Source organism: Ctenopharyngodon idella, chromosome 11 (assembly GCF_019924925.1).
Source record: "Ctenopharyngodon idella isolate HZGC_01 chromosome 11, HZGC01, whole genome shotgun sequence".
Classification (NCBI taxonomy): domain Eukaryota; kingdom Metazoa; phylum Chordata; class Actinopteri; order Cypriniformes; family Xenocyprididae; genus Ctenopharyngodon; species Ctenopharyngodon idella.
This window is the reverse complement of record NC_067230.1, coordinates 14,248,374-14,264,195: the sequence shown is the minus strand read 5'-3', so window position 1 is coordinate 14,264,195 and position 15,822 is coordinate 14,248,374. Positions and strand designations below refer to the sequence as shown.

General features: G+C 35.4%; 1 protein-coding gene across 8 annotated transcripts in view; it reads left to right on the top strand.

The window, feature by feature from the left end:
* The window catches only part of fhit (fragile histidine triad diadenosine triphosphatase), a 311,803-nt gene that overhangs the window by 32,755 nt on the left and 263,226 nt on the right, over positions 1-15,822 (top strand). The window contains exon 2 of one of the 8 annotated variants that reach the window (XM_051912048.1): positions 15,275-15,370. The exons of the other annotated variants lie outside the window; for them this stretch is intronic. The gene's annotated coding sequence lies outside the window, so the exon portion shown is untranslated. The remainder of the gene's footprint in view (positions 1-15,274; positions 15,371-15,822) is intronic. 8 annotated transcript variants of the gene reach the window in all.

Sequence of the window (15,822 nt, the reverse complement as noted above, 5' to 3'; positions counted from 1 at the left end):
ATAAATAATTACAATATTGTAACATGTGTATCTTTGTCTGTTTAGTTTTATTGTGTTTTGGTTCGGTTTTCCCTGTTCTGGTTTCCCTGTGTTCCCTAGTTAGTGTCCTTGGTAGTCTTAACTCAGGTCCGTTAAATAATATTATTAGATACAACTTTGATTTTAATAATGCATTAGTAAATGTTCAAAATAACATTAACTAAAATACTTCTAAAGAATTTATTAATCTTTCATTGTTGGTTCTTGTTAACTAATGTAGTGAAGTAATTTTTAAAAAAAGGAACCTTTTATTAAGGTGTTACCCATTTTATAGAAATGTGTTTTTTAAAAAGCTACAAAAGCTACTTATGAAAAAATCATTTTTTTTTTTTTAATCAAAGAGACATTACCATAATTTTGAAACATCAAATATATATAATTTTTTTTTAAATATTTTTTTTAACTATATGTATACCTTTTTAATGCCTTGGGATGGGTTTTTTATCGATCCTGGATGAGCCCCCAAATGTTATGACCACTGAAATGGTCTGGGGACGCGGGCGGCGCCAAAGAAAAGAAAGTAACAAAACCGAACAAGTCTAACTTATAAATATGCCCTAAGACGAACTACCAAAAAGAAAATGTGAAGAAGAAAAGTCTTCAGTGTCCGAGACGCCCTAACTAACCTACACTGCCTAGCCAAAACCAAAAGTACATGGGGTGGTACTCATGCGGATGATGAGTGACAGGTGACTGAACCAATGAACGGCATTTAAGAAAGTGAAAGGGATGGGGGAAAAACAGGGAGAGAGAAAAACAAATGCACACACAGCACAAGGACGTAACAATAGATTAGCAATAGATGCTATTTACACTAAGTACAAATAGTGATAGATGCTATTTACACTGTGTAAATAGCATATTTTCTTAGCGATAGATGCTATTTACACTAAGTGAAAATAACAATATATTCCATTTACACTAAGTGACAATAGCAGCATTTTCTTAGCGATAGATATTTACACTAGGTGAAAATAGCGATAGGTTCTATTTACACCATGTAAAAGTATCAGTTCTTTGCAATAAGAGTAAATAGTGATTAGATGCTATTTGCAACTCAGTAGGTTCAATAATATCATAGAGTGTAAATGATTATATTTATTAAAATTATTAAATGGATGCTGCCTTATTGGGAGAATAAAAACCCTCCCTACACCTTCCCCTAACCTTACCCAATAAACACTTTTAATATTATTAAACACTCGCGTTGGCAGTTTATTTCCCCGTGTAGAACATTATTTTCATTTTTATTAAAAATAAATGTGAGCTCGGCAAAAGGTGAATTCAAACCCATGTTGATCGTGTTAACAGTCTATAAGCCTTACACACTACTGCTGCGCCACTGAAGATGTTGAATTTCATGTGTCTTTTTTAAAACTTGAGTGGCCCAACCAGACATTGGGGGGCGGAGCTAGTGTAAATAGCGTTTGCCAACAAGGGATGCTATTTGCACTTAGTGTAAATAGACACTCCGTTATAAATAATAGTCCATGCTGCAGTCAAATTCAGATATTCAACACCCACTTTTCACAAACCAATCAACAACTGATGGATAAAATCAAGTTTCACACTAAAATGCATCTAAAAAAACTCAGAATATAGCAGTAAAGTCAGTCTCAACTTTCGTTTAATCGCAACTTTAACATTCTTTTTATGACAGTTAACAAGTCATGAAACTATGCTTGACACAATCTTTGACACGTGAGATTCACCCAAATACCAAGTGTAAATGGTCATGCGTCTCAGTTGACCATGTGATCTTATCACTCGAGACGGAAGTTAATACTAGGTGTAAATAGGGCTTTAGATTGTCCTTCAACGTGCAATTCAAATATGCAGCAGCCTCAATCAGGTCAATTCACAAATACAAGAAGACATCAGGAGTCCCTGCTAGAACACAATATCGACTCTTCAGCTTCATGAAGCGAAAAAGATTCTTGCACAAAAAGGATTAAAACAGCCCTGGGCTCTTTAGTGGCCAATTTTACATAATGCCACACACTTTTCCTTTTATTGTTCTCTTTTTGTTGCCTGATTTCTTTTTCCTTCTTTAATTTCCCACCTAATGGGAAAGTTTTTTTCCCTTTTTTATGGACCAAGCATTAAGTTTTAAAACCTTGACACTTTTATGGAAAGTAATTTAACTCCCACTTGTGATTATTTAAGAAAATCAAAAGATCTTCACTTCTTTTATCTTTCATTATTCATCCCTGATTCTTAAAAACTTTTAGGCCACATCATAGAAAGAAGAGCAATTATGTCAAACTGGTGGATAGCGCTAGATGGGATATTAAAATTTCACTCTTTCGTGAAAGGAGATTATTTTCCATTTTCTTTTCTCATTTTTAACAATAACGTTAAACTGTGGATTATGTCTTTACCTACAGTTGAGGACGTAGTCGATAGCACACCTTTATTTCTCACAGAAAAATCGTTCCTCAGGCTTGTGCAAACGACTTTTTGCCCCTTGGAATAATTTAGCAGCTCAACTACAGGGTAAATGAGGTCAATACTAGACTTAAACTCATTTGGTATATCTGACAGGAACGCATGCTTGGAATAAACATCGCTAATGGGCAAGAAGTAACTGCTCTCCAACACATCTTAAGATAACAGCCTGACTGTCAACGAATACAGTTCACACAATTATGAGCAAAGTTGAACTGCGTGTCTCTAATTACTCTCAGGTAGATGGCCTTCTTGATCCGTAAATTTCCTGTCAGCACGTAAAGACACTTTAACTACAATAGTGATTTAACTGAAAGTATCACTGGCCGTTGTTTGTCTGTTTTCACTTTCTAAAATAACCAATTTTTCAACCAAAAACATTTGTATGCTAAATAATTGTATTGAGAATGTGAGTATTGTGCAGTATTTTTTTTTTTTATCTTTTCTCTGTCCGTACTCCAGGTGGAGGCTGTTTGTGTGTGTGTGTGTGTGTGTGTTGAAATGAAAACCTTGAAGCAATGATAGCACTGAGACTCATCAGATATGCTGTATATGTTAACATTCCTGTAAGTACTCTTAGCTTGCACATATCAATATTTGTGTGTGATCTCAAGCTAGGAAAATGCTCTACACAAGTATGCAGAACCAGACATGGATGTTTGCCCATCAAATTGTACATGTGCGGTCCTGTGGCGACAGATTTACCATCAAATGTATGTGCCATTAAAGGGATAGTTCACCCGAAAAAGGAGCATTTATGCTTCCTCGTGTTGTTCCAAACCTGTATGACTTTTTTCTTCTGTGGAACATAATAAAGGAAGATGTTTTGAGAAATGTCTGTCTTTTTTGTGTATAACAGGGGTCTCCAAACTCAGTTGTTTCCTAGTTATATAAAGCAACACAAATTTTTTATTTTTTATTTTTTATTTTTTTTTCTCCGCTAAATGGTTTCAGTTTTAGGTTTAGTTAACTATACTAACCCTGGTTTTCACTAATATTCACTGTATCGAGCCCCTTATGGCATGTACAGTACTTGCATTATGCACTATGAATTGCATGAAAATACATTTCAAACTCAACGACTCATAAAATCGAAATTTTGTTGCTAGAAGCAGCTGCATTTTGTTTGTGTTTCCAAGTTTAATTAGGGAGGGGCCAAAGACCACTTATTATCATCTCATTTGCATATCACATATGTAAAATAATTCAGTACAGATGCCATTAATGCTATATGAAGCTTTCGTCTTGAATTGTTGGGAGAGAGTTGGGAATATGCGCCCACATTCTCATCAAAAGCAGTGCTGCTGCTATAAATAGCCAAGAACCTCTAGAGCTTCTCAAGATATGTTGGGTAAATCTCCCTGGAAGAAAGAAAAAATAATAAAATAATTGTTTCAACAGGACAAAAGCTGGGGGAAAAAAAAACAGTCAAGGTGCCCCTGCGCTACGCCTAAACGCCTTTGTATGTTGACACACTTTCTACAGCTGTCCGATACTCCTATTCTTGGCGGTAAAAGGCTTCGCTTGTTCTCCGAGTTTGGAGATTGCTGCCATCAGTTAAGCAGTCCCTCCTGCCCTATGCTTAGATCATTATCGCTGGGGCGCGAGCTGGCGAAGCACACTAGAAAACGCTTCTGTTACAGCGATCACGGCGGTTAATGGTCATGAGCGTTGCGTTGAAGACGCAGGCCCGTTCTGACATGGCTCAGTTTGAAGAAGTCCTCCTGAGTGTAATGCCTTAAAGAGGAAAAGATACAGACACTTAGACATCTGAAAGTGTCTTACATTAAGTACTTTTTCTTGTAGACACGTTCATGCTTCACAGAGAGGCAGAGAGCAAGGGAGCACATCACTGAAAACACACATGCTCAAAAATACATTTGTATTTTTCAGCTTCACTCGCTTCAAGAAAAAAGCATAACACTATTCGTATTCCTTACATGGCACATGCATTTTTGATGCTCGCCGGTGTCACGTTAAAATCCTCCCTCGTTACTTATAATCCATAATTGAAGACATACCTGTATAATTCCCAGTGATCTCGGCTTTTGAACCTTTTAATGATGGTTTGAGTCATGATGATTGAATCTTCTGCGTTTGAAAGGAAAGGAAGGTGGTGGAAATTTCTCTGATGTTTTTTTCTAACAATATTAGACATTGAGCTGCGAAACCCCCGGCATTGGTGTGGTGGTAGCACACTGATCCCAAAAGTGCCCAAAAGAGGAAATTGCTTATTTTCTCTACTACAAGGCACTATCACAACTGAGCCTTCAAGCATAATGCTTAAAGGGTTAGTTCACCCAAAGCTGAAAATTCTGTCATCATTTACTCACCCTCATGTCGTTCCAAACCTGTAAGACATTTGTTCATCTTCAGAACACAAATGAAGATCCTTTTGCTGAAATGTGAGAGCTTTCTGTCCCTCCATAGACAGCTACGTAACTGACAATTTGACGCTTCAAAGGCTTTTATTTACATATACTTTTATTTACATTCATAAACTCACACATCGGATATGATAAACAGAAGCTGAAGCATGTTTGCGTGGCGTGCGAGAACCAATGAGGTTCATTCTCATGTTATGCAACACGTTTGAGCTTCCACAAGAACCATTATGCACTGATATATCGACTGATAAAAGCAAATTTTCATACTATCATCTTTGGCTGATAGTTTAAAAACAGCCGATAGTTAGGGCCGATATATCCTGTCAATCAAAAAAGGGCAGGAAAATGCACTGAATTTGTGCTTTGTGTAAAGAAAATGCTAAGAAACAAGTTTGATGTTCCATATTAATAGTAATTATATGAATTAATAACATTCAGAAAGTTAAGAAATATTAATTTAATCTTCAAAATTTAATGTGTTAATATTAATTTTAGTAATGTGTTTGTTTATAACTGATAACAGTTACTCTGAAACAAGTTGATGAAATGGAGAAAATAAAAAAAAAGTTTTTATTTGCATTTCTTTCAAAATATAATAATAAAAAATATGATTAATTATTAATTATAATGAAATTATCGTTAATTTAAAAGAAGGTATAAAAGGCAGAACCCCCAAACTATCTGTATTGTTATCGGTATCGGCAGATATCGCTTATCGGTGGAGATATCCGTATCGGTGGAGAAATTTAGTATCGGTATATATCGGTACTGTGTATAGTACCGATATATACCGATACTAAACCGATATATATACCGATATATACTGATACTAAATACAGACCGATACTAAACATCTGCCTTGTTCTGCTATATGTAATGCATTTCAATGTTGGATTTTAAGGAGATTTTTATATACTGGGTTGCCACTTGATGTCCAGTATAAAATTTTGTTCTTAAAGCGAACCCAGTTGGAAATTGGAAAAATGGCATGTTTTGGAAATCTTTTACTAATGTGATCATGCTTTCTGCTACTGATAAGCGTGTCATACCACATTAAATATTTCTAATATTTACCATTTCCTTCAAGCATAACCCATAATCCCAGGTTGCTTAAATCAAACAGTCTCTGCAATTAGTGTGCTGCACTGAAAACGCGTCTGCTAAATGACAGGTAACACATCCGTGCATATTTGAAGGCTTAGTTTTGACATCCTCCTCATCTGCCTGCAGTCTGTAAATCTCACATTATTGCTTATATTGTGACACATGTCATTAATGCCACGTTAGAGAGATAATGTGAAGTCTCATCACCCGTCTTTTGTGACATGTATTAAATTAGATTTCTGTCTCGCTACATTTCCTCTCCAATTCCCAAACGGCCTGTAAAATTTGCCCCTCTATTATCCCTTCGCATCCTGGCCGATTGTGAATGTCATACTTCAGGTAGAAATACTGAATTTTAAAGGAGTGTAAATTCTGACATAATTTACTCACCGTCATGCTGTTCCAAACTTGTATGATTTTTCTCTCTTCTGCTTAACACACAAAAAAAATATATTTTGAAGAATGTTCCAGCTGTTTTGTCCAATTTAAAAAGCCAATGGTGTCCATTGGGGACATGAGAGTGTGTACATAAAAACAGAATTTTCATTTTTGGGTGAACTATCCCTTTAAGAGTTAAGGTAGAGTGGTGAATCATCTCATGCTGGGTTTTTCTTTATGATAATCAGAAGTGCTTCGTTCTACGCGTCAAACGGTGAAACGTACTGTAATTTTCCTCCACTCTTGTCCTAAAGTGTCTTCTAACGCCGAATACTCATCCTCGTGAGCATATTGTTTCTCCTTTGCTTTTCTCCTGATATATTTTCTGAGCTCATTTCCTCTTTTTTTCATCTCTTGTGCCTTTTTTTTTTTTTTTTATTTTTTTTTTAATAATTTTTCTCTTTCTCTTTGTCCTTTTCCCTCTTTCTTTCATTCTCTCATCTCTGTACGACTGAAAACACTGATGCACAGCCGTCTTGGCTGAGAAACAGAAGCAACTATCCCCTCTTGACTGTGGTTTAAGTTAAATCACTGCCCGCCTTTCATGAGCGGCCATATTGTTTCTTTCTTTGATGTTGGTCTGCTTTTGTGGCAGTGTTTTGCTCCCTACCTGGAAAAGCATCCAGATGGAGGGAAAGGAGAGAGGGGTAAGCTTGTGTCCGCTTGCCATCTGTCCTCTATCGGGCAAGATATTCTTCTCATGTAAGAACACACACACACACACACACACACACACACACACACACACACACACACACACACACACACACACACACACACACACACACACACACACACACACACACACTCACTCACTCCATTACGCTGTTGAGCGCCTCAGGGGCAAAGCAATGTTTATTGTGTGATGTTTTGAGCCTGTTTCATGAACTCTAGTGTGGCTGGATTTTGTCGCTTTTGGTAAACGTATGGAATTATTGGAATTTGTGGTTTAATAAAATACTTGAAGCCATAACTTCCGTGTGATCGATCACTCTGGAACTGCATATACTGTAGTTAAAAAATAAAAAAAATAAAACAATGGTAAACAAACAGCAGGGTTTACCAGATTGAACTTAAATTATTTCAATGAAAAACTGAATGTGTCACACAGGTAATTCTGGGAATGCCAAATTACAGTTTTTCACTATAAAATATAAGATGACTTGTTCTCTTTTTACATCTAAAAACTGTATATTTTACAGTATTTTACTATAAAATTCCATGAAATGTTAAATTTATTACAGTTTTGCTCTGTGTATATTAGAAAGAGAACTTGCGAACCAATTAACAGGTTTTTAACTTTTACCATTAAAATTACGAATTTTTTTTTTTGTCCAGAGCAGGAAAAGGGCATTATGATGACACTGATTGGCTGATTTCACCACATAAACACACACATCCTATAAAGAGACACACAGACAAATAACATTTAGCATTTTTTACATCAAATCTGCTGCAACATATCTTGACCTCCTTGTTTTTCACATGCAGTCATGCAGGTTTGGAACAACATTATGATGACTAAATGACGAGATTTTTTTTTTTCTTTTCTCTCGATGAACTTTCCCTTCAAACACCTGAGCTCTTCTCAAAACACCTCAACTGAACATTTGTCACGCTGCACTAATAGGCCTGCATGAAATCTGCACCTAAAGAACTAAAGCAGAGTTTCTAAATTTGTATTGTTCAGAAATTGCAAACTGTATTTGGAGGTCCTATTTTGAAACAGTTGTTTGTATCGTCAGTATACCATAATTTACGTTAAACTGCAGATCTGTGCAAAGGTTTGCTAAATGGCTTTTATAATGTAATGATGCAATTCATTTTATTTGGTAAGATTTTTAAATGTTTTTGAATTAAATCTCTTCTGCTCACAAAGGCTGCATTTATTTGATCAAAATATAATAAAAACAGTAATATTGTATAATATTATTACAATTTAAAATAACAATGAGAATACAATTTAAATTTTGTTTGAATATGTTTAAAAATGGAATTTATTCCTGTGATGCAAAGCTGAATTTTCAGCATCATTACTCCAGTCTTCAGTGTCACATGATCCTTCAGAAATCAAGAAACATTTTTCTTCTTCCTTTTCATCTTTTTTTTTTTTCTTCTTGTGAAGATGTTTTTTTTTTTTTTTTTTTTTTGATGAATGAATAGAAAGTTGAAAAGAACAACATTTATTTAAAATATAAATCCTTTTTAGCAATAAAACTTTTAAACATTTGCTGAATAAAAGTGTAAATTTCTCAAAAAAAAAAAAAAAAAAAAAAAATTAAAAACATTATTTAGGAAACCAGATTGGAACACCATTTCCCAAGATTTTATGTGGGTCCTCTTTGTCTGCGCTCTGTAAAACTATGAGAGATCCGCTGACTTGCAGTATAACACATTTCTCCATCCTCTTCCCCCTCTCATATTTCCGCCACAATTCTGCTAATCCCTCCTTTTTCCTGTTCCGGCGCCAAATTGAGCTAAAACTTGTTTTAACCGCTCTAATATTGATTCTCTGCTTTGTTCGGCATATTTTCTATCTGTTGCCTCAATTAGAGAGAAAAGGTAATTATACAGAGCGTAAAGAGAGTGTCCTTCTATTTCGGATGACGAACGCCCGTCCGCTTTAATCAATAACCTTTGTCTGACGATAATGTGTGTATTTAGTAACTTGACTCAGGAAATGGATTAAAAGCTCAGAGTGAACAGGCCAATGGACCACAGTCAATATAATGGGAGGAAGTCGTAGCTTGATATCTGTAATGGATGTACTTGGAGGGATTTATAACTATGAAATTGTGCTTTTCTTCACAGCTGTGAGTGTCTAAAGGCTTTAGGAGAACTGGGTGAGAAAATGCAGATTTGATTATATATGATCAAGTCATCTCAGAGTATATTCATTACAGTATCTGAGAATATTAAACACCTTGGATGAGAGAGAGAAAAAAAACATTACATTCCAGTGTATATCTGTATATTTTCTTTAAAAAGATTAGCTATTTCTCTACAGAAAATATATTCCCACCATAATGAAAAGGAATTGATGGAATGAAAGTCAATTTGAGTTAAAACATTTAATTAGGACCTCTAAACACAGAGACATTCATTACTGAATGAATCCGAGTTCATTCGTGCATTTCCAGTTACATTTCTGACTCTGCTAAAGAAAGCACACAATTTTTTTTTTTTTTTTTTTTAAATCTGCAGCTTCTAATGAGGAATTCAATACCATGGCTTTTATTTATTTCCCGTATGTGACACTGAATATACCCTCATAGCACTTAATAAATGAGCAGTCTTTCTCAAAGTAACTTGTTAGGCATAAAGAGACTTATAGCAAAAAAAAAAAAAAAAAAAAAAACAGCACTTTTTTTTTTTTTTTTTTTTGACCAACAATAGACATACATCACAGTTGTCATTTTTGTCATAATTCTGGTAGTTACGCACTGCAGTGTCACTTCCACCATTGATTCGTGAATGTTTCTGGAATAAAATGGCTGCTTTTGTCTTAAAGGGAACCCCTGGTATTAATACTTGTATGGCTTAATATAACGTAAATAACGTCTCTTACTGAAATATGTAGTAGAAAACCCATGAAAGATTTACGTTATTTAAAAAAATCCATGACATATTTGGACAATGGGGGGCGCCATTTTGTTTAGGTGCACAGTGCGCTCTATGTTGATGACGTCAAATGGTTGCACACAGTGAGCTATTGACACTATCCTGTTGCTATTTTTATCGCAACACAACTCAGAATATAATATACGATGCCACATTGTGCAGCTTTTGGTTGTAATTTTCAGTCAATGAGCCACAAGAGAAGAGATGTAAGTCTTCACTGCTTTACTAGCAATAAGAGGAGAAAAGAATGGGAAGTTGTGAAGAATGTGGACGAATAAAGCTTCCTAACTGTGTCTTTGTTCTCTTCACTTTAGCCCTGATGCCTTTGATAAGATAGATAGATAGATAGATAGATACAAATATTCTGTTAACAAGTGATATTCGCATAGACTTTTCTTTTTCTTTACATTTTATGTCTAATTATTTAATATTAAGCTTTTGCTGACACTGCTGTGTCATTGTATAATGTAGGACAATTTATATAAAAATGAATATAATTTTTATATAAATTATTATTCACGCATTTAATATTAGTAGAATTTATGATAATTTCACACATCATTTATATGTTTTTATGTAGATTTATGTATATTTATGTACATTTATATGTATATTATGTATATATGTTTTTAATGTATATTTATTGAAATATGAACGTCTATGTCTGAAAGATACTGAAATGTATCATGTCTCATGTAATCACTCAATCAATGTTTCAACCCCGGAAAGATGTCAATAAAACAGCTTGTGAACAATGTCACTTAATGTTGCGTTTACCTCAGGAAAGTGTTCACAGTTTGTTAGTTAGCTATACAAACACTAGAGGAGCTTATTTACTGTATGTTTGAATACATTTGCCATGAAGACAAGTGCTTGTAAAAAATATTGTATGTGCAACTGAGTTGCATACATTTTAGTTTTATTTGATTGTAATTATTATATCTGAAAATAAATAGCAGTTGAATATATAGTTTGGGCTCTGGTGGTGATTTTAACCTCTAATATTATAGTAATGGGCCCAATGAGAGGGTTATTTGGGAGATCTTGCCCGATAGAGGACAGCATTCATTGGGAGAGTTTTTTGTTTTCTTAAAAATATCAAACTATTGGTATTGGCAGATGTCGTTCTGAATAATCGGTATCGGCAGATAAATTTTGTATCGGTGCAATACATAAATTAATAAAAAATGAATGGATGACCAACCGACCGACATACAGTGCTGGTCAGAATTATTTTCCCCCTTGGTAAATATGAGCAAAGATGGCTGTAAAAAATAAATCTACATTGTTTATGCTTTTGATATTTTATTAAAAAGAAATAGCAAAAATCTAACCTTTCATTGAAGGAAAAGAATTGAAAGTGGGGGGAAAAATCACATTATGAAATAAATGTTTTTCTCCAAAACAATTGGAGATTATTCACCCCCCCCTTTTTTTTTTTTTTTTTCTATTTCTTTTTTCAATACTTTTTGCAACCTCCTTTTGCCAAGATAACAGCTCTGAGTCTTCTTCTATAATGCCTGATGAGTTTGGAGAACACCTGACAAGAGATCAGAGACCATCCTTCATGCAGAATCTTTCCAGATCCTTCAGATTCCCAGCTCCATGTTGGTGCTTCTTCTCTTCAGTTCACTCCACTCATTTTCTTTAGGGTTCAGGTCAGGGGACTGGGACGGCAGAAGCCATGGCAGAAGCTTCATTTTGTGCTCAGTGACACATTTTTGTGTTGGTTTTGATGTTTGTTTTTGGATCATTGTCCCGATGGAAGATCCAACCACGGCCCATTATACATAGAGCAAACTCCTCACTTTTCAGTGAGAACTCACCTTTTTGAGATCAAAATAGGTCACCTATGGGATTTGCATAGATCCAATGAGAAAGTGTTATTATGGGATGGGTGGGTCTTACAAGGGTACTTGTGAACTTACAAGGGTAAAATAAATAAATAACTAAATAAAGAACTAGTTGTTTCAATAAGTACTGTACAGTGTTTCCTTTATTCTTTACTTTAAAAAACTATGTCTAAAATATTACTATGGGTAATATTTTATGTAATTGAAATCTGAGATGTGGCACACAGTATTGCCATCTAATAAGCCAATAATGTCTTAAATATCCTGCATAGCACTTCGTCATTTATGACATGAGATTTTAACCAAATGTTGATTTTGGTAAAATGTTGCAACAAGTTTTTTTTGTGTGTGAAAAATTAGTTTTTGACATGTAGGGTAATAAAAAATAAATGAAAAAAAAAAAAAAATCCTACAAATGAGCATGTAAAGCAAATAACATTAAAAAAACATTCAGTGCGAGCATGCCCCCGCCCCGTGCAATGTTCTCACCTTTTTTTTTTTTTTTTTCTGTTTTTTATATTTGATAGAATTCATGATGCCATGTATCTGAACAAGACGTCCAGGACCTCCAGTATTTAATTTTACACATGGGGTACATTTTTATCCCTGTGTGCACCAAACCCATCTTAAGTGTTTGCTGCCAAAAAGCTATTTTTTTGTTTTTTTTTTTCATCTGAAAAGTAACTGACACTACTGGGACTTCGAACAGGACGGGTTCTATGGTCAGATGGGAAAAAAAAAGAAAAAAAAAAAAAAAAAGAAAAAAAGAGCTTTTTGGCAGATATTTTATTTTTTGAATAAAATATCAAAACGTTAAACAATGCAGATTTATTTTTTACAGCCATCTTTGATCATATTTACCAAGGGGGCAAATAATTCTGACCAGTACTGAAAAAACTACACATAGTTGATGAAACGCCCAGTAATGTCCTCCATGAGCTCAAATGTCACTATCTTGCCCCTCACTCAAAACCTAATCTCAGCCTCAGACGTCACACCCGCGGACCACTGGCTGAACGTCTGATGCAAAAGGCACACAAAATGGGAAATGCTTCGGGAGTTGACGTGATAGAGCAAATCAGAAGAGACTTTACATTTTCATGCCCCTAAACAGAACGAACTGTGATTGGTTGCTTTACATGTCAGTCAGACAGCCTTTGTCAATGAAACCTTCGATGGAGTCCAGACCTTTTGCTGTCAGTCTGAAGGTCTGGCTACGCGAGACTACTCAAAACCCAAATTGCATCATGGCATCAGAGATGTTCAGTTTCTGTTTCCATCAGTGAGTAATTCAGAAAGGGTGATTATTTATCCAGATGTAGCACCATACTTTTTTTTTTTTTTTGTCTTTTTGAAGATGAAGCACTTTACTTTAAGAGAAACACTGAAACTGCTGAACCAGCTCCCAGGTTGAGCTCATTCATACAGTAAGTGCCTAATGACAGAGACTATGGGCGAAATTCTGGGCAAATATGTGCAGATGCTATAAAATAGTGAGTAAAGCGGTCTCCAAGATTGGCCAGCATACGGAAGATGTCTTTCCTCCGGTTTACACACTCGTACTTTCCGACAGTGGATGCGGAGTGGATTATTTATGGCCTTTATTGCCTTTGTGGTGAAAATAGGTTGGGTTGCATTAAAGGGCCTTGTGCGTATGTGTGTGTGTGTGTGTGTGTGGATGAAGGGTCTAATCAGCCCAGGCAGGTGTCATTTTGAGCTCTCACTCTCTCCCGGAAGGCATTCCTGTATTATCACATAAATCACACTCTTAATGTGATGTGAGGAACCGGATTGTTCAAAAAGACACATCACACATGCTTGATTTTTTTTTTTTTCCCCCTTCCCTTTGTCTCTTGGAGCATAAAATGTAATATCACACTTTGGAGATACTGTTAGGCTTGCGTTACCTTGAAAATGTACAATTAGCCTTCTTGGCTGCATGAAATGATTCAGCCTTTATAATTATTTCATTACTTGTGTAGTTTGCTGTGGTGTCGAACATGTTTACAAATTAGCTGCAGCGATGCAGGAAGGACTTCATATTTTTGTCCTACTAGTTATAGTGGCTTCTTTTAAATATTACTAATATTTTTTTATACATATAAGCTGTTATCTGCTACCCACGCTAATTGTTTTGTCATTTGGTCCAGATAAGTTGTTTTCATCCTCACTTTCTCTGCCCATGTACACGGCTAATTGCGCTGTTTTGGTTGGTGTGCACTTGACTTAATTATACAATTTAGCAAACGTCTATGCTTTGTTTGCTGTACTAAATTAAAACAAAATATGATTAGTGTTTTATGTTTAATTTATGTATTTATTTATTCTTTTTGTAACAGCATTAAAACTTTTGAGACAATTAGGCACATGTGTTCTTCTCACGTAGTTTAAATGAGAGCTGGTTAATTGTCTCCACTTCATAAGCACAGATCAGTTCTGTCTTTAAGCGTCAGCAGTACTCCAATATACCATATGTTTCACAGGACGTACTGAAGCTTGCAGTGTTATACTGTGTTATCTATCCACTGAACGTTTTGTGATGTCAGCCCTAAAAGTTACAGCACAACAAGAAAGAGAACAAGAACAATGCTAGTTAGTGTAATTTATGGTAGTTTTCACTTTAGAGCTTTTGGCAGGGATTTTGATTCATTTAGTTGGTGTAAAAGCAGTTTCTGGTGCATTTTGTTAGATTGAACCTCCTAATCGCACATGAATCTGTCTGAAACAGTGGTCTGGGGTATTGATAAATTAACTTTATTATTCACAATATATTCACTATGATTTAATACAACAAGCAGAAAATTTCAGGATTTATTTCTTAGAGGAAAAAAAAAATATATGAGCAATATCACAAGAGTAGCCGTGCGATATGGCTGTATATCAGCATGGCTGTGATTCGGCCATAGGCATGTGGTCGTCTAAAACGTCACTTTAGAACTAGTAACGAAGGAACATGGTACATGGCCACTAATTTAGATCTAAAAATATAAATGCTCTTCATACATCGACTGTAGTTGAGAGCACTACTCTTGTCAAAGGCACCATTCTGTGGTGCAGTTGAGATTTATTTATGTGCTCTCTTTTAGCCCAGCGACCTTAGTCGACTCCATCAGTGGCCCTGCTGAGGTTTGAAATAGACCCAGATCGGTGACAGCGGGAGAATGACATATTGTCTCTTTCCACCTCTATTTTTACGAGCCCGTTACAGTTTGTTTGACTTTTTTGATCATGACTGTTAGAGAGGAGTCCCACTGTGGCATCCATTTGGAGATTTTTACACATTGTGCTTGTTTCAAAATGATGTTAGAACTTGTCACTTAGTTGACATGTTTGTCATCTTTATTCTTGTCTGTTAACAGTTTTGTGTTGTTTATGCTTTTACAGACGAGCAAAGTTGTGTCATTTGAATCAGCTCATCTTGATGGTGTGTTATTGCTCTGACTATCATCGAACTGCAGCAAGGTCACCGTCCCACGTAAAGTAAGATTACAGCATGACTACAATCTGCTGCGAACGTGGTGTGGAGCGAGTGGGTTAGCGACCTGTTTAACTACCCAATACTGAGATCCATAAAAACAGCACAGTCACCCCACCCCCCCATCCCAATGAAATTTAACTCTGATCAGAGGTGACTTTCCGCGTTGTCACTAAAAGAAGGGACATTCAGCTACAAGGTTTATGGTACTTCTCTTCGCAAATAATTATTTCATTAAATCGGCATGAGAAAATGGCGGAACGCAAAAATATTTACCATATTTAAGTAGTTTTTATTAAATTCCAAGCAAATTACATGATATGGGTCCAAAGTTATTAATTGTTATTAGTTGTTAATAATATTTTTCACCATGATGGTGCCATTTAAATCCTGTTCAGCTGCTTATATATATATATATATATATATATATATATATATATATGTATATAGTATATGT